This window comes from Equus caballus, chromosome 8 (assembly GCF_041296265.1).
Source record: "Equus caballus isolate H_3958 breed thoroughbred chromosome 8, TB-T2T, whole genome shotgun sequence".
Classification (NCBI taxonomy): Eukaryota; Metazoa; Chordata; class Mammalia; order Perissodactyla; family Equidae; genus Equus; species Equus caballus.
This window is the reverse complement of record NC_091691.1, coordinates 47,485,205-47,512,858: the sequence shown is the minus strand read 5'-3', so window position 1 is coordinate 47,512,858 and position 27,654 is coordinate 47,485,205. Positions and strand designations below refer to the sequence as shown.

General features: G+C 42.0%; 1 long non-coding RNA gene across 2 annotated transcripts in view; it reads right to left on the bottom strand.

The window, feature by feature from the left end:
* LOC138915256 (uncharacterized) overlaps positions 1-26,718 on the bottom strand; it is a 77,679-nt gene extending 50,961 nt beyond the window's left edge. For both annotated transcript variants that reach the window (XR_011420944.1, XR_011420945.1), the window contains exons 1-2: positions 24,981-26,718; positions 6,029-6,127 (exon numbers count right to left, since the gene is read on the bottom strand). This is a non-coding gene — a long non-coding RNA (uncharacterized lncRNA). The remainder of the gene's footprint in view (positions 1-6,028; positions 6,128-24,980) is intronic.
* Positions 26,719-27,654: the final 936 nt, after the last annotated feature.

Genomic DNA, 27,654 nt, shown 5'->3' with positions numbered 1-27,654 from the left:
TGGAATTATCTGAACAGTTGACATAGTTGATCAACCCCTCCTCCTTAGAGCACTTTCTTTACTTGATCTCTGGAGCACCACATTGTCTCCGTTTTCCTCCTACCTCACTGGCTGTTCCTTTCCACTGTCCTTCGCTAGCTCTTCCTTATCTTTCCAACCTCCTAACCTTGGAGGCCAAACCAAGATCATGATAGTTCCTCCACACCTGCTGCGATCCAGTCTTTCCCACCTCAAGTAATGGCAACTCTTTCTTCCAGATGTTCAGACTAAAAACTTGACTCCTCTTTCCTCTCATACTCCACACCCTGTCTGTCAGGAAATCCTGTTGGCTCTTTGAAATGTATCCAGAATGTGACACCCTCTCCCACCTCCACTGCGTCCACCCTAGCCAAGCCACCATGATTCCTTCCTGGATGATAAGCCAGAGCTTTCTCCTTGGTACCCCTAAAGTCTACCCATAACACAGCAGTGAGCCTTTAAAACAATGTCATCTCTTGTCACCTCTGTGCTAAAACTCTCCAGTGGTCCCCCATCTCACTCACAGCAAAAGACAAAATCTTCACAATCACTTACGAAGCCTTCCATGACCTGTCCTCTACAACTTTTCTGATTTCATCTCTTTCTACTCATCCCCTTCTAACACCTCTGCAGCCACACGCCTGCTTTCTGTTTCTCCGACATTCCAGAAATGCTCCTGACTTGGGGACTTTATACTAACTATTCCCTCTGCCTGCAACGCTCTCCCTCCGTGGAGCCCCATGGCTCACACCCACACCTCCTTCAGGTCTTTGCTCAAACATCCCTAATCAGAGAAGGCCTCCTCAACCAATTTAAAATTGAAAACGCACCCCCATCCCAGCACCCTCTTCCCCTCTCCTGTTTCATTTTTCCCATGACTCATGTCATCACTCGATGTCCTGTTTATTTTTTTATCAGTGTTCTCTCTCCCATCCACAAAATGTAGCCTCCATGTGGACAGGGAATTTTTCATCTATTTTCTTTATGGCTATATGTGTAGTGCCTAAAGCAATGTGTGGCACATAGTAGGCACTTCATAAATATTTTTGAATGAATGGTCACATCTTACCCTAAAGCTCTAAGATGAACCAAATCTCAAGTAAAGCTCAAACTCAAGGCTCTCAGGAAGTTGTCTCCAAGACCATGTATCTGCTTACACCGTCCTAAAAAGACAAGAAGCTGTGTTGTTTTGCTTTATTTTATTTTGACTCTCTTATGCGTCATCCCTATGTACAACGTATAATGTATATATCATGTCCTTGAATGATATACAATGTTACATCAAGCTCTTATACAATGTATAATGTATATATCATGTCCTTGTATGATATACAATGGTACATCATGCCCTTATACAATGTATAATGTACATATCATGTCCTTGTATGATATACAATCTATCCATTCCATCCTTGTATGATGAAACAGCTGTCCCCTCCCATTTACTTTGTTCTGTTCTCCCTTGGTCATGTGGTTTCTTCAGCATAGTGTAGTCAGTTCCTTTTTAAAAAACAAAACTACTTTATTAAAATGTGAAGAAATCTTAGAGTTGGCCTGTATATCAGAGATCACTATGAAGCAATGAGACTGAAGCAAAATTTTTTTAATTGTAAAAAATAAACAATCTGAAAAGTCATGGAGCCATGTTTTTGTTTTGTTTTTCTGCTCTTGACCTTGAGCAAACTGGGCTGGCAAGTAGTGAAATTATCACCAAATCTGAGTTAATCAGAAGGGAAGAATGAAGTGTACTGAGTTAGGGTAGGAATGGAATGGGGCTCACAGATGGACTGAAGGTGTCAATTGGGCATACTAGTTGTTAATTTAGGATCATGAAATGCTTCAAACAATATTTCAATACCTGGTATGTTCTGCTGTTGGGGAAAGTTCTCAGTTCTATCCTTCTCACTCTGCACGTCCAATGTCCAAGGTGGCAAAACAGCCAGGACGGATCTGTAATGTCTAAGCTTGATGCACTCTAATGGGCCAGTTTTTACGTGTTTACGCACACACGCCAGTTTCTGTTATGTTGATGTACTGGGTTACTCATAGTTCCTTGATGTAGCTTAGCTCACTGACCATGATTTTTGCTAGTTGTAGATTCTATCTGGTTTCCTCATTCACTCTATCCCACTCCTTGTATCATCCAAGCCTTCCTTACTAGTTTCACCTACATTTCATCTCCCAGTCCAAGACTTTCCTGTTCATTTCTTTAACCCACTGAGGAAACATGAGCCAGTTAACATCACCATGGGTCACCCCAGCTGCCATGCTCTTGCTGCAGAATTCTGTTTGAGGCAATACTAGCATCTTCAGCCTTTCATCAGAGTTAAGTCTCCTGAAAGCCTTGTCCTTCTCGCTCATTTCAACACGTGTGGGCCTATCACTGCTTATAGGAGCAGACAATATAAAATAAGGCCCAAACAGTTTCACTCTACACTTAATTTTCATAGACCTCCCCCAATAGCCTTCCTGTCTCATCTAAGAGGGAAGGGAGGATAGATTAGAAACACCTGTGAAGGTCACAGCCCGTGGACACAGCCCCACTAAAAGACTGAGGGTTAGTAATAAGATTATAGAATGCTTCCTTTCCTCCACATTTACACCACCACTGCCACCAACATGGCTTCAGTCTAACGACAGTGGCCTACAGCTGAGAGAGCTGCAAGACACAGACTTTCTCTAAGGAGGAGTACTTAGGGAAGCCCTAAAGTTAACAGGGGAGACAAAACAAGGATGAAAAAGGAATTTGAAGCCTCTGGCACCTACAGCTACAGCAAACATTAAATACAACCCCACTTACACCATTGGCTCCCCTGGTTCTCAGGCTTTTGGAGTCAGACTAGGATTACACCACCAGCTTCCTGGGCCTCCAGCCTGCACATGGCAGACAGTTAACCTCTCAGCTTCCACAATTGCACGAGCTAATCCCTCATAATAAATTGCTTTCTCTATATATAGATATATCCTATTGGTTCTGCTTCTCTGGAGAACCCTGACTAATAAGGAGTTTCTTATACCTTCAAGAGATAATCATACTAAGGAAAAAATCTATAGTGCAATATAGACCAGGACACGCCAGAGGCTCTCTAAATTAGTACATGGAGATTGAAGTGTATTCATAGTCTAAATGAATTGCGAGGACCCTTGAAAGGTCTTCTAGCCTACTTCTTGATTTCTCTACCTCTTGATGCATCTACATATGCATCACTGTTAAACAAAATGTGATTAAATATCAACTCCCCACTTGCTAAGCAGAAGTTGAAATTATACCATCCTAAGGCATTATAATTAGAGAAGTGACAGCCCAACTGCCCAAGATAATAGTGTTATACTTTTGGAAAGCTAAAGACAAATACATTCTCTCCTTTCTTGAGGTGTCTCCTCTCTCCACCCTGTTTGGAGGTGATGCCTCCAAAGGCTAAGGCTTAGGGAAGCAAAACAAAGAGGGTAATTAGTGCAAAGCCTTCTCCTCCTGAGGAGAGTTGACCTGAAACAATTCTTCTCTCCAATGCCCTGGGAATGAGAAAAGTGCTGACTTTTCTTAATGGATTCTCTCCTCCATGCTCAATTTATTCACAGAAAGAATTTTCCTTCTCATGCATTTAAACAATAATACATAGATATTCCAAAATTTTGTAGGAATATAAACAAATCTAAAGTAAAAGGAAATGCCGATGCATTTTCTTCTCAGTAAACATATATTGAGTACCTCCTCTGTGTCTGGCACTACAGAGAGATGAAAAAGGACATGAGGCATTGCCCTGAAAGGAGCATAGTCAAGGAGAGATGCAACATGTAATTATGTAGCATTTCACTCAGAGCCCAGTGAGGGAAACAGAAGCAACTCCAGGTATTTCAACTGAGAAAATTTAAGATAGGGAATTGCTTACACAGGTAGCAGAAGCAGTGATAAAACAAAGAGACATGGTGAAGCAACTCAGAGATTAACCAAATTAGAAAGCCACTAGAGGTAGGAGGGCAAAAGAGGAGGTGTTAACAGAACCCTTTAAAAGCCTCAGAAAAGATGCAGGCCCCACTGGAAACTGGAAAAACACTCTCAGAAGCAGAGAAAGAAAGGGAGAGAGAAGCATGCCCAGTTCTCCATTCTTCTCCCCTCCATTCTCCTTCCAGAGCCTCCCATAACACAAACTTAGTTGAAGTGGTTAGTGAGAGAGCCATAGAAATGGAGTTTGCAGAAGAAGGGTGAGGAATGGACCTGAGAACAGATAGGAAATGATTGCTATATGAAGCAATGGTCCTTGTGGGTGAGTCTAATCTGTATTCTCACTTTGGCCTTCCAAAGCAAGCTTCCAGGAGCCCTATATTTGCAAGAGAACTCCATAGTCACATGTACCTGCTGGAGATCAGATTGCCCCCGTTCAAATTTGATTATGCCTTTTCTACAGATTCCATAGGCTCTTATATATTCAACTTGCACAGTTGACAAACCTTGACACATGTTCATCATTGATTTTTAGGATATGAATGTTTTGTCTGTCATGTATATTATAAGCCTCTCACACCACACAGTATTTCCCTCTGAGACCTGCACCCATTCCCTACACCCCCACTCTGCCTCAGATTCCTGGGATGTCTATGTAGTGTAGACAACCCATGTATTTAGAAATAGTTTACTCATGCATTTCAAGAGACTAGCCTAAGGTAATGCTTCATGAAAAAAAATTTCTATGGCCAAAATAAGATTTGGAAAACCATACATTGTTTTCCTCTTAGAAAGTTGCAAAGTAGACTGGTTAATTTAAAGACTCAGAGAAGTCCTCCAGGGTTTCCACAGTTAACTGAACACAGCACACTTTTGTTCTTATAATGCCTATTAATACCTCATGAATACACTTTGATAAACACTGATTTGCATCATGTCACCACAATGTCAGTCCCAGCATCAGTAGCACTTATTATTCAGAGCATTGTGTAAGAGATATTGGGCATGCTCCAGGGTGTGCAGGAGATATTGGATTGTAAGATACAATCTATTCCCACAGACCTTATAATAAAGTTGAGCCAGAACATATAAATAAAGGGATAAATAATAATTTAAGGCAGCATGGCATAAGTACCAAATGTGTGGTCCAAACAAACAGAGCAGCAAGGGTGTATAGGAGGCAGGAATGCTATAAGCTAAGTGGTTTGGGAAGGTTCTAGAAGAATATGAGACTTGAGTTAATCCCTGAGAGAAAACACATACAGGGAAAAATGTGATGGTATATTTGGGAAAAATAAGTGAGTTTGGAGTTACTCAAGTAGGTAGGGTCAGTAACATGCCTTGCTTCAATTTCTATAATAAAGATCTGGATCTTTATTATACAGGTCAAGAAAGCTATTGGAGGTCTCTGCGGGAAGAGGGAGCATCTCAGGGGTGTCTTTTATAAAAAGTTGTGCTGACCTCAGGAATCAGAACAAAAGAGTTCAAAAAAGGCTTTCTGCTTGACCTCTGTCTTAACCTATACTCTCCCCAGAAGCAGAGAATGTCTGGTATACAGGTACTTTATTTTGGGTTGTGATCCCAAGGAGCCAGAGGGAGAGACTGGGAAGAATACAAGAGGGAAGAAAGGAAGCCAATCAATCAAACTCCTCACCATCGCGGGCAACTGAGGTTTGATCCCCCTGAGACCCTCGAGGAGACCCACAAAGAATTCATCTCAGAATTGTTCATGCAAGAGATGAAAGACAGGAACATTTATCTGTCAATTCCCATCCCCCATTAATCGAGGGTTATCCTCACATCTGCAAGTTTGTATATGCTTCAGAATGCCCAGGTAGGTTTCTGCAGCACCCCAGGTAGCGTAGGCAAAGAAGCCCTGGGAGAGGGTAAAAACGACACAGTGAGGTTAAGGTACGGTGTTGTCAAGTTACACCTGCATGCAGCTGGAGACCTCAACAATGGCTGGAGTAAAAAGAGGGGTCCAAGAATGGGTCTACATAAGAGATGTCTGACATAACCTCCAAAAGAAGATCACTCCAGCCCAATACCACATTTCCAGGTTCCTACCGGACTCCTTTTTCTTCAGTCTTTTGCACTGAAGTGTTTGCACCCATGACCATCTCCAGCGTTTTCAGCATTGTTCTTTTTTTCTCATTCCATTTTCTCCTATCATCCAAAAATAAAAAAGAAAACAAAAATAGCCACATTATAAAGAATAATTTTGCTTCAACCTACTTCTATAAAAAATCAATTTTCAGATTTGTTTAATAAAGAACATTTGCTGGCAAAAAAAAAGAAAAAGCCTGCCAGAAGTTCCCAGACAAGACATGCATGTTCTGTAGGCAAAAACTAATTTCCATAAGAAAGTTTTCAATAAAATCCTACAATTCTGGGACAATTCTGCATCTCCAGTCATAACAAACTAAAATCACTGTCCTGCTCATCACTCTACACCAGGTCTGCTTTGGCAGAAGCCACACTTGGAGATGTGGTTCTTCAGAACTGCCCCAAACCAGCAATATTCATCATCCATTCATTCAAGAAATATTTCTCATGGACCTACTATGATCCAAATACTGGGGTTAAAATTTTAACTAATAGACCAAGTCTGTGCCCCTGTGAAACTAAAAATCTAGTCACGGGGGAAATATACAGATAAATACGTAATATGTTGGATGGTGACAGAAGCATCGGAAAAAACCAAAACAATTTAAGAGAATAAAGGATTGCCCAATGAGGAGTGGAAGGATAAGTATGACTATTTTCTACAACATGGGTTATACGATGTGACATTCGCACAGAGTCATGAAGGAAATGAGGGAAAGAATCCTGTGGATACATAGGGAAGAAACATACCAGATGTGGGTAAAACAATTGCCGAGACCCTGAGGCAAAGTGTGCTTGGCCGTCCAGGGCAGAGTGCAGATGCCCGTGCAGCTAGAGCAGAGGGAGCAAGGCGGCGTGTGAAAGGAGAGGGGTCAGAGAGGTAGCCTTGTGGGGCACGAGCCAAGGGAGGGCCTTGGAGATCAATACAGAACTTCAGCTTTTACTCTGATTGAAACAGGAAGTCAGTGAAGGATTTTGGGCGGAGTCACATGATCTACTTTCTCGTTTTTAAGGGCTCATTCTGATTGCTGTGGGGAGTAATGTAGTGGTGCTGGGGTGAGTGAGGAGACCAGTGAGGAAGCTAGGCGAGAGAGAATGATGGTCCAGCTGAGGAGGATAGCAGTGGGGCTCCTGAGAAATGGTAGGATTTAATTATATTTTGAACATTGAGTCGACAAGATTAGCCATTGACTCCAAAGTTTTTGACCCAAACAACTAGAGGAATAGAGTTGTCATTTAACAAAATAAGGAGGATTGCAGGCTTGGGGTTGGAGAAAATTAGAAGTTCAGTTTAGGGCATGTTAAGTATGAGATATTTATTAAACAAGTGGGGATGTCAATAGGCAGTTGAACACGGGCAGTCCTCTCCCTGTACGATTCTGAAATTATGCACAAATTTCAGTTACCACGGTTTCTTTAAATAACATGACTCCTCCAACAGTGTGGTTCAAATTCCAGTTACCACAGTATATGAACTGTGAGAAACTGCAGAAAGTACAGCTTGACTGCTTTCTCAGTGCACAGATCAACACGTATGTAACGGGTGCTTGTCATAATCAGTGACCAGTCACAACCCTTCTTTCAGAGTCAGCCTGTGATTGGTCACTGTGCATGCTTATTCAGTTCCCACACAGACAGCAAAGTGTGTTGTTGTGTTGCCTGCTCATCTCCCAGTGATAAACTCACATGACTTTCTACCAAAATGGATACTCAAAAGAGGAAATGGGCTGACAAAGCTGAAAGCATAGCAAAAGAAAAAGTGGTAAGGCTGGAGGTAAAATTTGAATCAAACACAAATGGAGCTATAGAAGGAATAGCTGACCTGGAAATGTTGACCCTACCCCTGTTCCAGATACTACACCTGTGGCCACAGGTGCCTAGTGAAGGCAAGCTGATTAGCACAAAGGAAAGAGAGGTTTTAATGAAAAGATGAAGATGTCCCAGGGGAAGTGATACGGGCAAAAAAACTTCACATTAGAGAAACTCTTGGAAATATTTCATAACATCAAAAGCACAAAGGCTAAAATGTTGGGAACTAAATCAAACTTAGAAAGGACTATGACAATCCGCCAAGGCATAGAAAAGATGCTCGCTCCATATCATGCTATACAACAAGGAGGAGGCAAGCACAGCTCACACACTCTTGATAAGTATTTTACAAAGAAATAAAACCCTAGTTCTCAATGTTTCTGTTTTAAATTAGTGTACTAAACTAAATATTAGTTTTTAAATATTAGGATTTTTCATCTCCCTATGCATTTATAACTGACAGTAAGAGTTTTTAATTTTTGACAAAATTTTAAAGGTGCCAAAACAATCATAATTTTTCCCACTGATTATTAAGAATACTTTGCACAGTTTTGGCTTGAATGGTCACTTTTACCGTATCACACTGTGTAAAGCAAGCACTGCCTGTATGTGAATTTGGAGTTTAGGAGAAGAAGTCCAGGCTGGAGACGTAAATCTGTGAATTATCACTGGATAGACAATATTCCAGGATGAGATCACCTCAGGAGTGAGTATAGATAAGGAAAAGGTCAGAGGCCCCAGCCCTGGGGAACTGCAACGATTAGAGTTAAGGGAAAGCAGAAAAAAGGCTGACAGGGAACGGCTAGTGAGCTAGAAGAACTCAGAGAAAGTGTCCCAAAGCTAACGAAGGGGTTTCAAGGAAAGAGTAATAAACTATGCTGCTGGCGAGACAAGCGAGACCAGACCTGGGAACCTACCATAGCATTTGGCAATATGACGGTCGCTGGTGCCTTGAGGAGCTGTTTCAATAGACTGATCTGATGAGAGCCTGGTTAGAGTGAGTTCAAGAGAGAATGGGAGGAGAGAAAATGGAGCAATGACTACAGAGCAGCTCTGAGGAGATTTTCTGTAGAGCGTAGCTGGAATAGGATGTGAGCCCAGGGAACTGGGTTTTCAAGTGGGCACCATCACAGAATGTTGGTGTGCTGACTAACATAATTAGCTAGACGGATAATGCAGAAGGGACAATTATTAAAACAATGTCCTTGAGAGAGGATCGTAGCTGGTACTCAAGTGGAGGGGTTGATCCTGGACGGGGCCAGGGGCCAACAAGAGGGTCGGACACTTGAATTCTTCAAGACTCAATTGCCTCAACTATAAAATGAGACTGGACTAGACCGGAGGTTACCAAAGTGATGGCCCAGAACAACAGCATCAGCGTCACCGGAGAATTTATTAAAAAGGCAAATTCTCAGGCCCCAACGAAGACCTACTGAATCAGAAACTCTGAAGGGACCCCACAATCTACTTGGACAAGTTCCCTTTAACTAGGGCATTCTGATGCACTCTCCAGTTTGGAACCACTGGGCTGGATGGTCTTTAAAGTATCTCCTGGCTCTAGGATCTGTGAATCTATGCTTCAATAATCTGTTCCTTCCTATATCTAGTCAATACATTTTCAAAATACTGAAGTACTATTTTTGAGTAAAAGTTCATGGAATCCAAGCTGTTTTCTAATTTTTGTTAGTCCCTAAAAGCCAAATGTCTGTGTTCAGCCTCCACAAACAATAATGACATTTATGCATCTTAGAATCATGTTCATGACCATTTCCAACACAACTTTTTCATGGGGAAGTATTCACTTAGCTTTGAGGGCATCAGTAAAGCTTGCACTTTTTACTGTCATTTTTTATAATATTTGTTTACTTTTTCATGAAAAATCTTTGGGAATTAAAAGCTTTCGCTCTCGAGTTATTTGGAATTCTTTTGTATTGCTTGAAGTGCTTTGTTCCCTAGGAGCAGAGCAGACAAGGAAAGACAGGTGACATTAATCCCGTCCCACACTGTTGTTTTTTGTGAACTTGGGTCTCTCCAGCCACACACACTTGGAGGAAATTCCATACAAACAGAGGAAGCCAGACTCTTTCTGGGAGAACTTAGCAGCTGACTTACTATGTTCGACATCGATGCCTGCTGAAGATAAAACCTGGGAAAAGACCTCAGGTCCTATTCTCCATTGTTGCTGCCTGGGCCCAGTGTGTACGTCTGCAGCGCGCGGACATTTCCCCGGGTCCGGGGCGCCGGCAGCGTGCAGCTGCCTGTACAGGATTGCTGATGTTTACAGTAGCAAGTTAGCACTGCTTTATGCCAAGGCGTGTTGTTTCTTATTTTAAAGATGAGAACAATTCCTTCTCTTCCCCTCCTCCATTGTTATTTGGTTTACTAGACTTGCAGGAGAAGGAAGCAGTAAATTACTAAAGAAAAAAAGTGTAAGCCTCACTCGGGTGTGCTCCTTTGAATGTGGATGAAGTCCAGCATACCGATCAGACAGGAAGATATGAAAAACAGGTCCTCTCTGCTTTGTGGTGAGTTGGTCTGGGGAAGTGAAATGAAAAGTCATTAGACACTTTCCTGTGTCGGCATCCGCACCTTTCTAGAAGCTCCAAATCGAGCTAGCCATCTTAGTGCTTACTTTGATGGCTCCAGAAAGCCAGCTGGTTAGCGAGCAGAAAGGACGCTCTCCGGGCCAAGGAGAACACTCACTGCCAGCAAGCCCGCTCTCGATGTTTTCCCGAAGTCTTTCCTTATTTAATTCCACTAGTCAACATCACATTCTCTCACCAGTGTCTGTCAATAAGGACGTGTTGGGCAGGTGGGGGGGAGGAGAATAACTATTCCTCAATCACAAAAGCAAAAGAAAAGAAAGGAAGATTTACCTTAAAGTACAAATTATTTTCAAACCACATCTCTAGAAAGCCAGTACTAAAGAGAGGCCAGCAGATGCACGAGCAACCATAATCTAAATTAATGGTCTACTTCCTCCTTCTATTCAATAAACCTCTCCTGAACACTGTCAGCTTCTGCCTGGCTCAGCCACCTCCCTCTACCGCAGTGGTTCTCAATGCTGGCTGTACACTGGGGTCACCTAAAGAGCTTCAAAACTTACTGAGGCCTGGGTCCCTCCCCCAAGGATTCTGAGGACTTGCCAAAGCTGTCCTCAGGTGGGTCTAAAACGCAGTGGAAGGGGAGACTGCTCTGCTGCCCCCCTCCCTCTTACTCTCAGCTCCCCATCCGCCCTTCAAGACCAGCACCTCGGGGTGCGCCCTCCCCTGCAGAGGCTGGGATAGTAAAAGCAGACCTGGAATTTCTTAGGACACCGGTTCCCAAACTGCCTGATGTGACAACCACAATTATACACATTCCCAGGCCCCTTCCCTGCAGTCCTGGGACAAGGGCCTGGAATCTGCATTTGCCACCCGGGAGGTTCATACAAATAGCAAAGTTTAGGAAACACTATTTTAGGACTTTTCTACTCAAAGTGAGGTCTGTGGATTAGCAGCATTGGCATCACCTGGGAGAGTGTTAGAAATGCAGAATCTTAGGCCTCATCCCAGAGCCACTGAAACAGAACCTGCACTTTAACAAGATCGCAGGTGATTCACATCGCGTTAAAATTTCCCTAGCTGGTTTCCCTAACTTTGATCTCCAAAGCTTTGATTCTTCATTTTCCATCAGGTTAATTCAGACTCATCTCTCCATTGTGATGAGCAATAATTACTCATGAGAACTAATTATAGTAAAACTGATAAAGTGTATTATCTGAATTACCATAAATGGGCCAATTACTTTAAAATATTTCCTTGAATGGTTGTTTCTGGCTTCTTAGATTCTGTTTTCAGTAACATGTGAGATGAGCCTTAGAAAGCCTCAGGATCAACTCCAGAATTGAATGTGGCACTCAGTTCAGTAGATAATAGATAATGATCTATTTAAAAGCATAAGAAACACTAATTAGAAGCTCAGGGTTGGAAAGAACTTAAGAGATGACCTAGTCCTAACATTAATCTGAATCACTGCAAATCCCCAAATCGAGCAGCCATTCAGTTTAGACATGAACACCCCCCCAGCAATGGGGAACTCACTACCACCCAAGGCAGTCCATTCCATCTCTAGTCAGCTCTGACAAAAATTTTCCTGTATTGAAAAAACTATTTCTGTGTATTTCTTTTAGTTAGAAAAGTTCTATTTTGTTTTTGGGAAATTTTGTAGAATTTCAGAGACTACACAACAATTTACAGCATGGATGCAGTTTCCCTGCATGTGTAACTTATTGTAAATACTAAAACATCCAATCAGTGGCAAGCAGTATGCCGGCACTGGGTACACACTGGTAAATGAAACACATCCCCGTCCTCCACCTACTTGCAGCCTAATGATACACAGAATAAATCAGGAGTAAATACTTTGTGATATGTGATAAACAGGGGTAAATGCAGGACCATAGGAGCTTACCAGAGGGACATCTACTCCAGTCTAGAGGATGAACATTCCTGAGAAGTCACATCTAAGCTGAGGCTGAAGCATAAATGTTGCTAAGTCAGTCTTGCCAGTTTTTGCACAGTATTGAAATGGTTATCTTTTCTCCAATGCTATACACGTATTGAATCTCTCTTAACTGACGATAACTTTCTATTTACTTGTGGTTTTCAGAGCTTAGAACGGGCCAATACAACAATGCAATCTCATCTCTGATTTAGAGGCTCGAGCACCTGCAGTGTGTTAGGACTGGGAGGAGGATGAAGGAAAGGGCCATGCGTCTCTTTATCTAACTTGTCACAGTAACGGTTTTCTCAGTGCATCTCTGGTCAATGTGGACTTCTGATGCAGGCTCTCTTATGGGGCACGCGCATGTGTTGCTCAGAGGGCCCCGAAAGTCCTCCCCACTACACAGTTCCCAGACACTTCTCCTCTTCCAACCTCACCCATGGGTCCATCCCACAACTTCCAGAAACCCGTGCCCCTTGCCGACAGGTAGTCTTCCTGGCTAAGGTACAGGCAAGATGTCTTAATTCAGCTGCTTTTCACGGTGTCAGTTATCCAGTTTGCAGGATACAAGACCAACATACAAAAACTAATCACATTTCTAAATACCAGGAATGAACAATTAAAAACCAAAATTTCAGGGGCTGACCCCGTGGCCGAGTGGTTAAGTTCGCGCGCTCCGCTGCAGGCGGCCCAGTGTTTCGTTGGTTCGAATCCTGGGCGTGGACATGGCACTGCTCAGCAAACCACGCTGAGGCAGCATCCCACATAGCACAACTAGAAGGACCCACAAGGAAGAATATACAACTATGTACTGGGGGGCTTTGGGGAGAAAAAGGAAAAAATAAAATCTTTAAAAAAAAAACCAAAATTTTAAAAGCAATATCATTTAGACTACCTTCAAAAAATGTAAATACTCAGGTATAAATCTAAGAAAAACGTGCAGGTTCTGTGTGCTGAAAACTACAAAATGCTAATGAAGTAAGATCTAAACAACTGGAGACATATACTGTGTTCACAAATTAGAAGATTCAACATATTTCACATATCAGTTTTCCCAAAATTGATCTATAGATTTAACACAATTCCAATAAAAATCCCAGTCAAATTTTTTGTAGATAAATACAAGCTGGCTCCATGATTTATATAAAGAGGCAAAGAAACCACAATAGCCAAAATAATTTTGAAAAAGAAGAACAAAGTTGGAGAATTCACCCTACCGATTTAAAAATTACTAATAAACACGCTAATCAAGACAGTGTATTATCAGAGAAAGGACACAGGCATAATCAATGGAAGAAAATGAAGATGCACACAAATATAATCAATTGATTTTTGAAAAAGGTACAAAGAGATTCAAAGGAGAAAGAATATTCTCTTCAACAGAAGGTGGCAGAGCACTCAGACATCCATATACAAAAAATTAACCCTGGCCTAAACCTTATGCTTTACACAAAAAATTAAATCAAGATAGATCATAGATGTAAATGTAAAACAGAAAACTATAAAACATTTAGAATAAAACACAGGAGAAAATCTTTGTAACCTAGGGTTAGGCAAAGAGTTCTTACACCTCACGCTGAACACAATTCATTTCAAAAATTACTAAGTGGAACTTCATCAAAATTAAAAACCTTTCCTCTGAGGTTCCTCAAAAGCTAAACATAGAATTATCATATGACCTAGGAGTTCCGTTCCTAACTACATAGTCAAAAGAGCTGAATATAGGCGCTCAAACAGACACTTGTACCCCCATGTTCGTTGCAGCATCATTCTCAGCGTGAATGAATATCAGACATGATGCTCAGTGAAAGTCTCAAAAGGTCACATACTGTACACTTCTGTTTACACGATGTTGTGGAAAAGGCAAAACCATGGGCACCAAAAACAGATGAGTGGCTGCAGGGTGATCAGGGGTAGAGGAGGATATGACAACAAAGGGACAAGAGAGGGAGTATTTTGGGTGATGGAACCGTTCTTAATGCTGATTGTGATGGTTGTTGCATGGATTTATATGTTAAAACTCCTAGAGCCATACAACTTCCCCCAAAAAGTCAATTTTGCTGTATGCTAACTTAAAAATTAAATTAACTTTAAAATGGCATCAGATTCTAGTCAGGGAGCTAAGTATCAGGCAAGGACATTTATTTAAACCTAATTGTACTACAGGTGAGATCACTGCTAGTTGTAAGTAGACTATAGAGGTGGTCCGTTTAAGGGAAAGAACATGGGGGGGAAGATAATAGAACCACAGTTAGCCTTACATGTCGAAAGAGCAAAATCTGTGGAGACAAATTAACAGCAGCCTGTGAATCCAGCAGCAGGAAGAAGGCTCATTGGGAAGGAAGTGAAGGGGGCATTTACCAGCCTCCAGGGCACACCAAGCGGAGTCTGAGCCTGAGGAAGAGAAGATGAATCTAACGACAGTAGAACGTGAGCAACAGTCAGACCTGAAACGGCAGAGGCGGGTGCTCAGTGTCCACTTTTGAAGGGAGCAATTTAGAGGGCCACTGACTGGGTAACTGAGCCCAGGCAATGTCTCTGAAGAGCTTGGAGCTGCCCAAGGAACAGAGTCCCAGAGGAAGCTACTGGAGCGAGTGCTCCTGGAAGGTGCCCTGCGGAGAGCTGCCAGCATGAGCACTAAAGCTCAAGCTAAGCCTCCTCTGCATTAAGGGGTGCGGCGGGGGCAGGGGGTATCTGGGGGAATCCCGCCCAGCAGTTCATTATAGATGACAAAACTTAAATCTTCCATGCTTGGATCTTCTCTGCCCAGATAGAAATAGAGATGGACAAACTGTTTACTTCTTTCATCTACTGGGGGGGGGAGGGTGGGGGGCGGGGGGGTAGGGGGACTCTAGGCTTTTTAGTTACAAGGAGCTGTTAATTTAGACTTTGAAAGTGAGGGTGAATTCTTTGAAGTAAAACAAAAGATGAAGAGGTGAGCATGTAATTTAAGAACTTTAATTATTGTATAGAAAATAGGAATGCACAGTGGTGGTATCATCAAATATTTTTACTGTGTATACCATTTGGTCTCTGTATGTTCATTTCTGAAAGCCATCCCTTCACTCGGCAGTTGTATGTGGATTATGACAATCGTCCACCAGAGGGAGACTCAAGACTGTGTTTTCCCCGCAGGGCCCTTCAGGTTTAATAAGTACATTGGGCAAAATCTCAACCACATGTTGGTAGAGAGTGAGGCAATCCAAGATGAGGAAGAGATTTATGGTTCTGGAATGAGATAAAAGGATGAAGAAGAGACAGTGGTTATGGCCTCCTTAAACGTCCAGATCTTCTTCTGGAGTTTGAGGGACTTTCTCCTCCTGGTCCTCTGGGGTCTGCGAGGCTGAGTTACGTGTCCGCCTTGGAAAGCAAAACTCTGAGGATTCCGGGCACTGTTCGAGCTGAACAACTGTGCAGGAATATTCCCACTCCGCCCCCCGCTGCCAAAGGACCATGACACTCAGATCGAGGAGGCCTTTGCTAAATTTCAAAACATCCCTCCAGGGATGATAAAGGCCCTGACAGGGCCGAAAGCAATCCGGTCCCAAGCCACATCATCAAATTTGGCGGAAGACGGTCTTAGTCTTCTTTGGAAGGCTTCCTTTGTTAATTCACTCAACAAAGAGCAAGACTTTACCGGGAGGCAGGTACTGTACCCCGTTTTAAAAGGTGTCTCTAATAATAGGAAAGATCTAACGCTGGAATGAACCCATCATTAGAAGCATGCGAAGGCTGTTCTGGAACAGATTTCTGAACAGAACATGTTGTTAGTGTAGTTTACATTTGAGATTTTAGGAAACATTTGCATATCCCCTATTATGTGCAAAGGGAGATTCAAAACTAGAAAAGACTTCTTTACAAATAGATATTAGATAATGTGCCAGTACAACTATAGGGCACTGCTGGGATTTTTTTCTTCATCATTCTTTTAAAATAAATCAGATATATGTAGTTACCCAATTACTTTCCATTCACGATCACCTAATTTCCCACATTAAGCCCTCAAACCAGACCTTGAAAATGAAAATAAAATTAGACTTCAGCTTACCAACCACTAGGGAACAAACAAACACTTCTGCTTGGCTTGGCTGCAAATGTAAAAGAAAAGGCTTTGAATCCCACTTTATTTTAATATCTAAGACTTTGGGGCCTGAAGGGATAGGGTAAAAAAGTAGGGTCATCAGAGAGGAGTGCTTTTCCCTTACTACTGTTAAGCAGGCCAGTATGGGGAAGCAGTGACCGGGGTTAAGTGCTCAGCCTCCCAAGTCCGGAGTGGGAAAAACCCAGGGTCTGAGCATTCTTTTCCTTGGGCTCTAATAAGCTGAGGGAAGATGATTTTTTAGTGTATCCTCTCCAACCGTGGTTTCTGATGCAGAATGCTCTCCCCAGCCTGGAGGACTGCGCCTGCTCACACTGGGTGCCCTGGGACAGCCAGGGATTGCCGTGGGCCTCGGCACCCACAGCGTTCTCAGGACAGGGGTCCCACGATGTCTGCCAACAGTCATGCAAACGCGTGGGACTTCATCTTTGCTTCCAGGGAACACAAGATGACCTGCTTCAGTAAAAGAGAAACTTAAGGAAAAACGAACCAGCACAAAGTGTCAGTCTGTTTTGGTCCGAGAAGAGCAGAGGCGCTCAGAATAACAGCAGACTCTCAACACCTCACCCCTTCCTTTTGTCCATGAACAGACGCAGAATTGCAAGAACTTTTACAGCCAAAGGTTAATCACAGAAAGGGATCGGTTTCCATCTCCCGGGAACAAATCTGTGTAAGAAATCTGATGACATGTTCCTGGATTGACCGTAAAAACCATTTTCCCAAATAACATCAGCTAACTTTCTGGATTCTATCTTTGGGACTATCCCCAAATTCACTGGGGAAATCATTGTATTAGATCAGCTCGGTTTTACCAGGGTATGATACAATTTGCAAAGCTATGTCATAAAACCACATAGTTAGTGTGGCTGAAAATACTCTTAATTAGAGATAAGCATTTGTCCAAGAACTTGCTGGAATCGGATCTTGGGGGGATTCAGCTTGGTCCTTTGCCAATCAGAAATACAAAATAGATTCAGAGGAAATGGAGTCTCCTGTCTTACAGCAATAGGTTCTTGTGACTTTTTCTTGTTAAGAAAAAATTTGCTCATTTCATCACCCTCACTTCTCTTTTTTTTTTGAGGAAGATTAGCTCTGAACTAACAGCCGTGCCCATCTTCCTCTATTTTATGTGTGAGATGCCTGCCACAGCATGGCTTGATGAGCAGTGCCTATGTCCGCACCAGGAACCACCAGGGAACTCTGAACCACCAAAGCGAAGCACGGAACTTAACTGCTCTGCCACCAGGCGGCCCCCTCATCACCATCACCTGCCCTTCTTGATTAAGAAATCTGATCTTGTAGAAAATAATAAGAAATGAGCTTTAATTTTTGGTATTGTCTTTTAAAAAGACTTCTAAAAATTCCCTTTTAAAAGTAGGTTAGGCTTGGGGCTGGCCCCGTGGCCGAGCGGTTGAGTTCGCACGTTCCGCTGCAGGCGGCCCAGTGTCTCGTTGGTTCGAATCCTGGGCGCGGACACGGCACTGCTCAGCAAACCACGCTGAGGCAACATCCCACATAGCACAACTAGGAGGACCCACAACGAAGAATATACAACTATGTACCGGGGGGCTTTGGGGAGAAAAAGGAAAAAATAAAATCTTTAAAAAAAAAAAAAAAAAGTAGGTTAGGCTTGAGTCCAAAAATGATTATACTTAAGTCCTAAATATAAAATCTCTAATAAAGAGAATTCTTTTAGAAAGTCTTTTACAAGGTAACAAAAACGTAAAGCTCACTGTGCATTTCTTTATAAAGAATGAAAATTAGACACGATAAAATGATCTAATTTCTTCACAGTCAACTTTATAATGATTTTTTTAATGACAAAATAGATTTATGTTTTCTAATGGGAGAGTTGTAAGATAAAGTCCCACAAGAATGATTTCTAGAAAGCTCAATAAGTATAATTTTAATTTATATATGCTAACTATACAGTTGTATGTTACAGCTTTAAAAATCCTGTTACACTCTAGTGAAACTAATCTGACTTAATACAATACAGACCAAGCCTCCGAACTCAGTGCTCCTTCAGGCCGTCATGTTCCCCTCTCCCACTCTAGTTCCTCACCAACTTAGCATGTGCCCCAAGCCTTCCCCTCAGTGCTGAGCCTCTGGACCTCCATGGCCTGGCTTCCCTCATGCAGCCCCTCACATTCCACCTGGCTGCTCAGCTCACCCTTCCCTGATCATTCTTCTTTGCTCTCTGCTGATAAGGCCATGTTAACATATGCCTGACCTTTTTCTCCATCAAAAAGCCACATCCCCTCCCCTCAACCCCAGAACTAAATACTCTGCCTACCAAGGTAACAGTTAACTTGTCTAATAAATGCATCTGTTTATACACTAAGGAAAGAAGGCTAGAGAAGCTCTCTTCCCTCCTAGGTGACATATGCACTGTTTCCAGAGACAGAAAGAGATTACAACAGCATTAAGGCACCCCAGGGAGGTGCCCTCCTGTGAGTTTATACCCAGGGCCAGTTGTGACCACTAGCCATAGATAGTGCCAGTCCCAACAACCTACTGCCTTCGAGAATAAGTATTTCAGCAAAAGAGGATTCTGGCCTCTGGTTGGACCAAGATCAACATAACAATAGGGTTGGCAGTTTACAGACCAGATGGAAAATAATAATAACTTCTATACAGCAAGCACCTGCCATGGGCCAGATACTATTACTGCTTCGCTAATTAGTTAATTAATTCAATGTATATTCAGGAGTAACCAACTACCTGGTAGGTACATTTTAAGGTCTGGAGATAAGAGAGAGCATGTTGTTTTCAAGACAATTCAATAAGATCAGAACATGGAATTCCAGAAGGGGGTGGAAAGAGATGAGGCTCAGGAAGAAAATCAAAGGGCAAATGACAAAGTAGTCTTGGTGTCGTGTGAAGGATCTTTGACATTGATCTTTTAGAAAGAAAGAAAGAAAACTTCAGTCAGGTATCAGGACTGAAGATATGGATCTGGTAGTTTTTAGAGCATCAATAATCCTCATCAAAAATCTAGAAAAGTCAGGGACTGGCCCCGTGGCCGAGTGGTTAAGTTCGCGCGCTCCGCTGCAGGCAGCCCAGTGTTTCGTTGGTTTGAATCCTGGGCACGGACATGGCACTGCTCATCAAGCCACGCTGAGGCAGCATCCCACATACCACAACTAGAAGGACCCACAAGGAAGAATATACAACTATGTATGGGGGGCTTTGGGGAGAAAAAGGAAAAAATAAAATCTTAAAAAAAAAATCTAGAAAAGTCAGCATTAGTCTTCCTCCTTTACAGATTAAAAGCCCATAGTGGACATCCATTGATTTTATCCACCCAGAACCCCTTCCATCTTCATCTAGTAACAGCATCCCCCTTCTTTCAGGAAAATGCCTCTCCCCTCCCCAGTCATGTGGTTCAAGTGGAGCCAATGTAGTGCCCTGTGCCCTCCAGGGCCAGTGACTCAAGCTGGTCCATTGCAGTATCTGACACTTGGGGCCGCAGTCTTAGAGTGACAGGTCCAGAAGGAGACTCCTCCCTAGGTTCCTCCGGATTGTAACCGGTATGAAGTGCCCCTTCCTCCCATAGCAAAGTTGCCCATTTGTCAGGACCTAACTACAGGCATATAGCACAGACAGGCAGAACTGCAGTCGGAAGGAATCAAACTGGGGCCCATGAGAAGCAGAGAGAGGAGCCCCATTTACAATAAGACCTTGGTTCCCGCTGAGCTCTGTTACACCCTTGCCTTTCCAGTTAGATCATCGGTAAATCCCTCCCAGGATCTAAGCTACGTCAAGCTGAGTTTCTGTCACAAGTTACAGAAGTCCTAATACAGAAATTGAGACTTAGATGGTTAAATGACTTGACTAAGGTGAGCAGTAAGCAGAACTTGGAAAAAGACCCAGGGCATTCTGGCCTCTGCACCATGCTGCAGAGTAGAGACTTCTAAGGTGATGTCCACTTTCTGGCTAGAGGAGAATCTTAGACTATATGGTTAAGCGAACAAAAATAAAAAATGAGAGGCCAGCCCGGTGGCTGAGTGGTTAAGTTCGCACACTTCACTTCGGCAGCCCAGGGTTTTCCCAGTTTGGATCCTGGGTGAGTACATGGCACTGCTCATCAGACCATGCTGAGGCGGTCTCCCACATAGCACAGCCAGAGGCACTCACAACTAGAATGTGCAACTATGTACTGTGGGGCTTTGGGGAGAGGAAGAGGAAAGAAAAAAAATAAGATTGGCAACAGGTGTTGGCTCAGGTGCCAATCAGTTAATCTCTTTGAGCTCCATTTGTAAAATTAAATATCTACCCTGCTCACTTCATAGGTGTTTGGTTAATTAAGGGGCTAATACATGTGAGAGCATTTGAAAACAATAAAGAACCTATCCCAAGGCAGGTGTTGCCAATCGCGATCAGCGATAGAAATGTGTATTAAATCTATTCTCTCTTGTTGCTTAAACCCACAATGTTAGGGGTGGGAAACAGAAATCCAGAATGTTATCTCATCCACATTAATTTCCATCTGAATAAACAGTCACTTCTGTGTTATTGTTGTTACCGAATATCCATTGAAAGCCAGACAGGGTCTGGGTGCCCTGGAAAATACAAAATCTAGAGAAGTCTCTGGGAAAGGCAGGAAACCCAGAGCAATGGTTGGCATGGTACTTGGGAACAAGAAACCAAAGGTGTGGTTCTGAAGTCCCCTTCAGAATTAACACAGCCGTGTGCCCACATTCCTGAGCCTGTTCTGTTCCATTCCCTCTCATGGGGCATTTTGAAGACCAGTAAGACAATTCAATGCGTGTGTTTTGAGGGACAGAGCATGATGTTCCGTAATTAGGCTTGGTTCTGTTTATTGCAGACACCACTTCATTTTGAAAACAGAACCCTGTCTTTTCCGTTGGGGCATTTTTTATGATATCGTAAGGATGTCCGTGTTTCTCTTTGCTGTACAGGTGTACTGTGCTTAGACAGTAGGAGATTCTTTGTCCTGAAAATGTACATGTAAGTCACATTTCATCAAAATGAAATTATATCCAAAATGACAACAGATCCCTGTAGAAACTCATGTAGGAGATGGTGGTGTGTATAGGAAAGAGTGGAGGGTGGGAGTCAGAAAATCAAGATTCAAGCATTAGTTCAATCATTTCCTATGTGTGTGAACCTTGGCAAGTCATTTAACCTCATTGCCCGATAGTTTTCACATCTGTAAAGTGAGAATAATATGAGTTTTTGACCTACCTTATGGATTTTTGTGCGCCCAATGAAATGTTTTCAAGTTGGATAAAGAAAGACTAAATCCACATCCTCTGGGATTTCAAGCCCTATTCATAAAAATCCAATTGCAAGAATTGGGAACAACGAGGAAGGGAAGGCAATGGATGTGAAAATGAAACCATCTCAAGCAACAGGCATATTGCTGCACGTAGCCCGTGCTCAGTATTCCTTGAGTGAATAAAAAAAAGTATAACTGCCACAGCCACCATTTGCCATCCTGTGCGCTGGAAATCACAAGTAGCCTACACTGGGTGACACTAACTTATTCTTACAAGAAAAGCTACCAGCAACCTCATAAAAAAAATAATAATTCATTCTTATTCTCAGAGGCCACAGTTGCACAAATTGTTTCATGTCTCTGTCATTCATTTACCTGAGGAGTCTTTATGTTTCAAGACAGTTCTCTCAACGTGGTTCTCAAGATACCAGCATCAGAACCCACCCTAAGGTTACATTTTGAAAATATAGAATCCTGGATCCCAGCCCAGATTTGGCGAATTAGAATTTCTGGGGATGAAATTGGATAATGTGCATTTTAACAAACACGCACACACACAACTACCCCACTCCTACACTGTAATTCTAAAGGTTGAGAGCAACTTACAGGTTTCCAGGAATAAGAGAAACTATGATATCTTTGGAAAAACCTGGCTCAGTAGAAATGCCTTCAACCTCCAGGGGGTTTTTTGTGCTAAACATAATAAACACTTCCGGTGAGTCCTGGAAATACATCATGCTCTAAACAGTTAACTAAAACTGTATTAAACCTACTAAAAAAAAAAAAAAAAACAGTCCCTGAAATCCCAATGTTATGCCATTACAAGTGTGCACTGTGAAGTACGATACAAATGTTACATACTGTGTGCCTAATCATCTGCTGGTTTCAGTTTTTAATATTTAGATTATTCTTAATATCTAGTTTTCTTAAAATGAGGCAAGACTGTAGTCAGAGCAAGGGCATAGTGAACTGAGATACCCTCCTTCTGGGACATGGGCAGGGCAAGCACTACATGACTGTAGGAACCAAGCATCCAGCAACTGGGTAGTCGCTTAGGGTGGTGACTGTCAAGAAACGCCAAGGGGCTGAGATTTCACCCTGCTTGCATGTTAACAGGCTGGCCGCAGTTCCACAGACGCTACCAGCAGATACAAGATTCCTGGATCAGAGAAAAGGACTTTGCTACTCAAGCCACAGCAAGCAGCATGAATTTCACACTTGCATTGTTTTCCCTTGCCCCTCAGGTCCCACATGGCAAAGTGGGGATGGCCAGGTGGTAGATGCTGTGCACACTGTGGGTTTACATCACAGCTGAGCAACTCCAGGCTTAGGAAACCCAAATCTTAGAATGGGTTGCAAGCTAACTTGCCCAACCTTTGCTCCAGCGGGAGACATTATCTTTATCATACTGAACAAAAAGTAAACCTCTGTTCTGGAGGGAGACTCTCTCTATTTTCCAAGACTGCTCACTATAAAACATCCTTGAAAACAGTCTGGAACAAAAGGCTGTCGGTGCCTCTGTTGACTAGATGTGCAAGAGATCCATGCGGAATTGTCTCCCAACAGTGACTTAACAGATTCTGGAAAAGACATGGAGTCACATCGCAACATCAGCCATTGTATCATTCGTTTGTACCAAAGAAGATTTGGTTAGAGAAGACCGCAACTCCACTCCCTGCTTCAAGAAAACGTCAGCAGAGCCCACAGCCTGTTACATGGTAGGTACTCAACGACAGTACACGGTAGATCCTCAGTAAATGCTGGTTCCCTTCCCCAGTCTCCACATAATTCCACATAATCTTGGTGCTCATTTACTCTTTTATTTGACATATCCTCTTATGTTCCCTGTTTTCAACTTTATAAAAAAATATAGAACCTGAAACTACAAGTCACAAAGGAATTTGGCCCAAATGGCCCTACCTATATAACTTCCCCAAAGGTCTAAGGACTTTGGGGGTGGTTTTGTCCCAGAGTTTGACCTTGTGTTTCCATGCGTGTGGGATGCACTAGGTGGTGCTCACGGCCTGGTGTGAGCTGGGACACTTTTTCCAGCGAGGTAAAATGCTAACTAAACCTCACTTTGAATACATGTTTTTAGACATGTAAATCTAAAGGAGTAAATCTCAATTATTAATAACCGCACTTCTTGAAAATATAAAAGGAAAATTGCTTTAGGTTAAGAATGATCGTGTGCCTTTTCCTTCCCAAATTATTTACAATTAGCTACTTTACCAAGGAGAGAATTCAGCTATAATTCTGCAGAATTTGTCATGTAATATCTGTTTTCAAGAGTGAACTCTTTTAAACTAGAAAGTCACCAGGCCTGGAGGAGTGACGCTATGAAGAAGTTCTTTGTAGAGCAAGGCAGAATTTTCCTTCCAGACCCAAGCAAGTTCAGGCAGGAACATGAGACTACAGCCAGCCACAGGGGAACAACTAAATCACTAAACTAGAGGGCTCTTTACCAACCTGTCTAATATGGTCAGAAACTTAAAGAAAAAAGAAAGTCAGACCTGAGTTAACTGTTCAAAGACTAGCAGCTCACCAACCAGCATGTATCCAGTGCCGGGACGAAACATCAGGGAAGATCAGTGTGAATCACACTTCCTCTGAACTGGATTACAGGAGAAAATGCTTCTAATTTGTAAATGTTAAAGGCATCTCTCACCTTAAATAACTTGCTGATTTGTACAACTAAACACATACACCAGCTTTTACTGTCTCTGTCCTTGTGGATGCCGGTTTCAGGCAGCATCCTTGCAATACCACCCCACTGCACCCATACAAAGGAAGGTCAAAATAATAACTGTGCCAATTCATAGTCACACCTCTGCCTGGTGGAATTTCCGCACCAGGTCTTTAGATCTCCATTATACAACTCATGAAACAGTTTCCGTGAACGGCCGCACCTGGAAGTTTGGCACCTGGAGGAAATTTTTTTTTTTTTTTTTGTAAACTAGATTATATTTAAGTAAAGATATCCGCCTCACCTCACAGCTGCCAAAGGTCTCATTGTTATCAAAAGGAGAAATTAAAAAATAAGTAAACAGAAAAGAAATACACAACTATATAGATATTTTATTGGTAATATGTTAGTTCTTGAGCAGGTAGTGCATTCATTGTTCATACACTATTAAAAGTATAAACAATAAAAATAAATTAAAAAGCCATTTATGAAACAGTGACAATGTATTTTATGAACCAAGGACTATGATGAATCCAATTCCATTCATTTAAATAAATAAATAAAACAAGTCACAGTCAGTGTAACTTACTGCACGTCAGTGTGACTCTGTGCCCTGCCAGCTCTTCTGCTCAGGCTTGGATGATACTCTGGGCAAAGATATTTCAGAATCAGGATGTCCGGTTCTTCTATCTTGATGGGAGCATGAGTAAGGGAGAGTCATTCCGATGACCTTACAAGGCTTCAGGTCAGAGCAAGAGGACAGGCGCCTCCTTCTTGAGGAATGAAGTGTGCACAGAACAGAAAAAAAATCAGAATTGTCCCAGGAGAACACCGAGTCCAAAGTCAGGAGCTTCCAAAGCAGCACATAAGCAAGAAAGCTAGGCAAAGGTCAGGGGTCCCAGTGTGGGGTCAGGACGAAAAAGGACAGACATAGGGTACCCTCCCTGCCAGAGACCATCTACAGCCAGCCCCAAGGAGAGCAACGGCAAAAACGTGGGACCAAGCTACAGGGAGACACAGCTCAGAAGATGAAAAAAAACTCTGGTTTTGCTCAAGGTCCACAAGCAAACATTCTCTATTTCAGTGTTAAAGGTCTTCTTAAAACTAAGGAGCATGCCTTAGTTCTTTTAGTAAGTGCCAAATGCTATAACGCCTTTGATTCATTATTCGGAGCAGACATCTATTTATTCAGCAAGCACCCACCTACGTTGTTCTTGGGACTTTGCTAGGCATCAGGGTCGCTGTAAGGAAAAGAGGATGGAGACACAGAAGTGGAACAGCAACAGACAGAACTGGCTTGGAATGTGACTTTCATATCCCTGGTAAGAGCCTTTCCTATTGCCATTTTCTTCACTTTCCTTAGCTTGAAGTGCATAAGATCACGTGTATCAAAAAGTTTCCTGAATTGGACATCCTGGTTAATTTAGGATTGAGTTCATTTACATTTTCTGTACTGTACTTGACCCAAATGTGAAAGCCTATAAACTCCTATCTTCATTACACTGCCCTCTTGCCAGCAGGGTACCTGATCCTCTTCCCAAGACTCTACCATGCTACAGAGGCTAATGACGATGCCTCAGAGAACACAGCAAACACATTAGCAAGCCCCTGGAAGTGCGCAACGAATGCCATAGGGACTTTCGGTCCTGCCAAGCAAATTCATCACAGACCTTAGCCCAGTCAGCTATCAGGTCCAGCGTAATTCTTTGATGAGCTTGTTCAAGGGAAACGTAAATTGGAGGCTAGTCAAAGGCAAGGACTAAAGTTCTCAACTTCTTAGTAATTCCCCACATCTCGCACAATGCTTGGTTGACAATTGTTCCTTGACTAACAATCAGCTTTTGTTGATTTATCCCTTTTATGTGCTTTTCAAACAGAGAACAGGGCAGTGTAATGGGAGTTACATGAGCAACAGGATATTCTTGACACACTTTCTTGGAACGTTAATTCACTCAAAGATCTAGAGGCATAAGACATTACATGTATAGTTTTTAAAAATAGAGTGCAAAAATCAGTATGAATTTTTAAGATAAAATATGAAAATCAAAAACAACTCACACTTGCAGCTGGGCATTTGGAGACATACTCTCAGACCCCAGGAGGTGCATGCTGACTCTCTCTCTTTAGCGGGAAAGTCTGGGCAGCACACTGCTTGATGTCTGTTTACACACACGCACACACACACACAAACACAATTTGCTTCCTTCCCCCTCCCCACAAAGCATGTAAATTTAAATCCAGAAATTCTACTTTTAGGAACTTACCTTAATAAATAATTAAATAAGTGTGGAAATATACATGAATGAGCTGTTCACCTAGAATTGTTTTTATAAAAATGAGAACTATTGAACATTTTAAATGTCTCTCTTTAGGAAACTGGTAAAACAAATGAAAGACTGGATAAACAATAAAATTTTACTTAAAATTATGGTGTGGATCTATATTTATTGACATTAAAAGATGTCCACAATATATATATATACACAATGGAATACTACTCAGCCATAAAAAAAGACGAAATTGGCCCATTCACAACAACGTGGATGGACCTCGAGGGCATTATGTTAAGCGAAATAAGTCAGTCAGAGAAAGACGATCTCTATATGACTCCACTCATAGGTGGAAATTAGTATATTGAGAAGGAGATCTGATCGGTGGTTACCAGGGAAAAGGGGGGGTGGGGGGAGGGTACGAAGGGGGAAGTGGTGTACCCACAACATGACTAACAAAAATGTACAACTGAAATCTCACAAGCTTGTAATCTATCATAACATTAATAAAAAAAAATAATAATAAAATAAAATAAAATAAAAAAAAGAAATAGAAGTCTCAAAAGCAACTAAAAAAAAAAAAAAAAGATGTCCACAATATACCAGAGAACACATTAAAAAATTGTGCAAACAATATGATCTTAATTTGTTTTAAAAAAAGTGTGTGTGTGTGTGACCATGTATGTATATTCAGGGAACAGTTCTGGAAGGATATGTAACAAAATAATAACTATTTCCAGGTGGTAGGTGATTTTGTTCTTTTATTGTGCTTTTCTATAAACTTAATTTTTAAAATGAGTAGATGTCAATTTTTTAAAGAATGCTTATTAAAGGAATTTATATAATACAAAAAGTATAAAGGAGAAAGTAAAATAATCATCCTCAAATCTTGCCATCTGAAAATAACCATTTTTTTGTTGTGACCATTATTCCAAAAATATGACATTCATCCTAGATATCTCAAAATGCATAAATACATGTAGACATATTAAT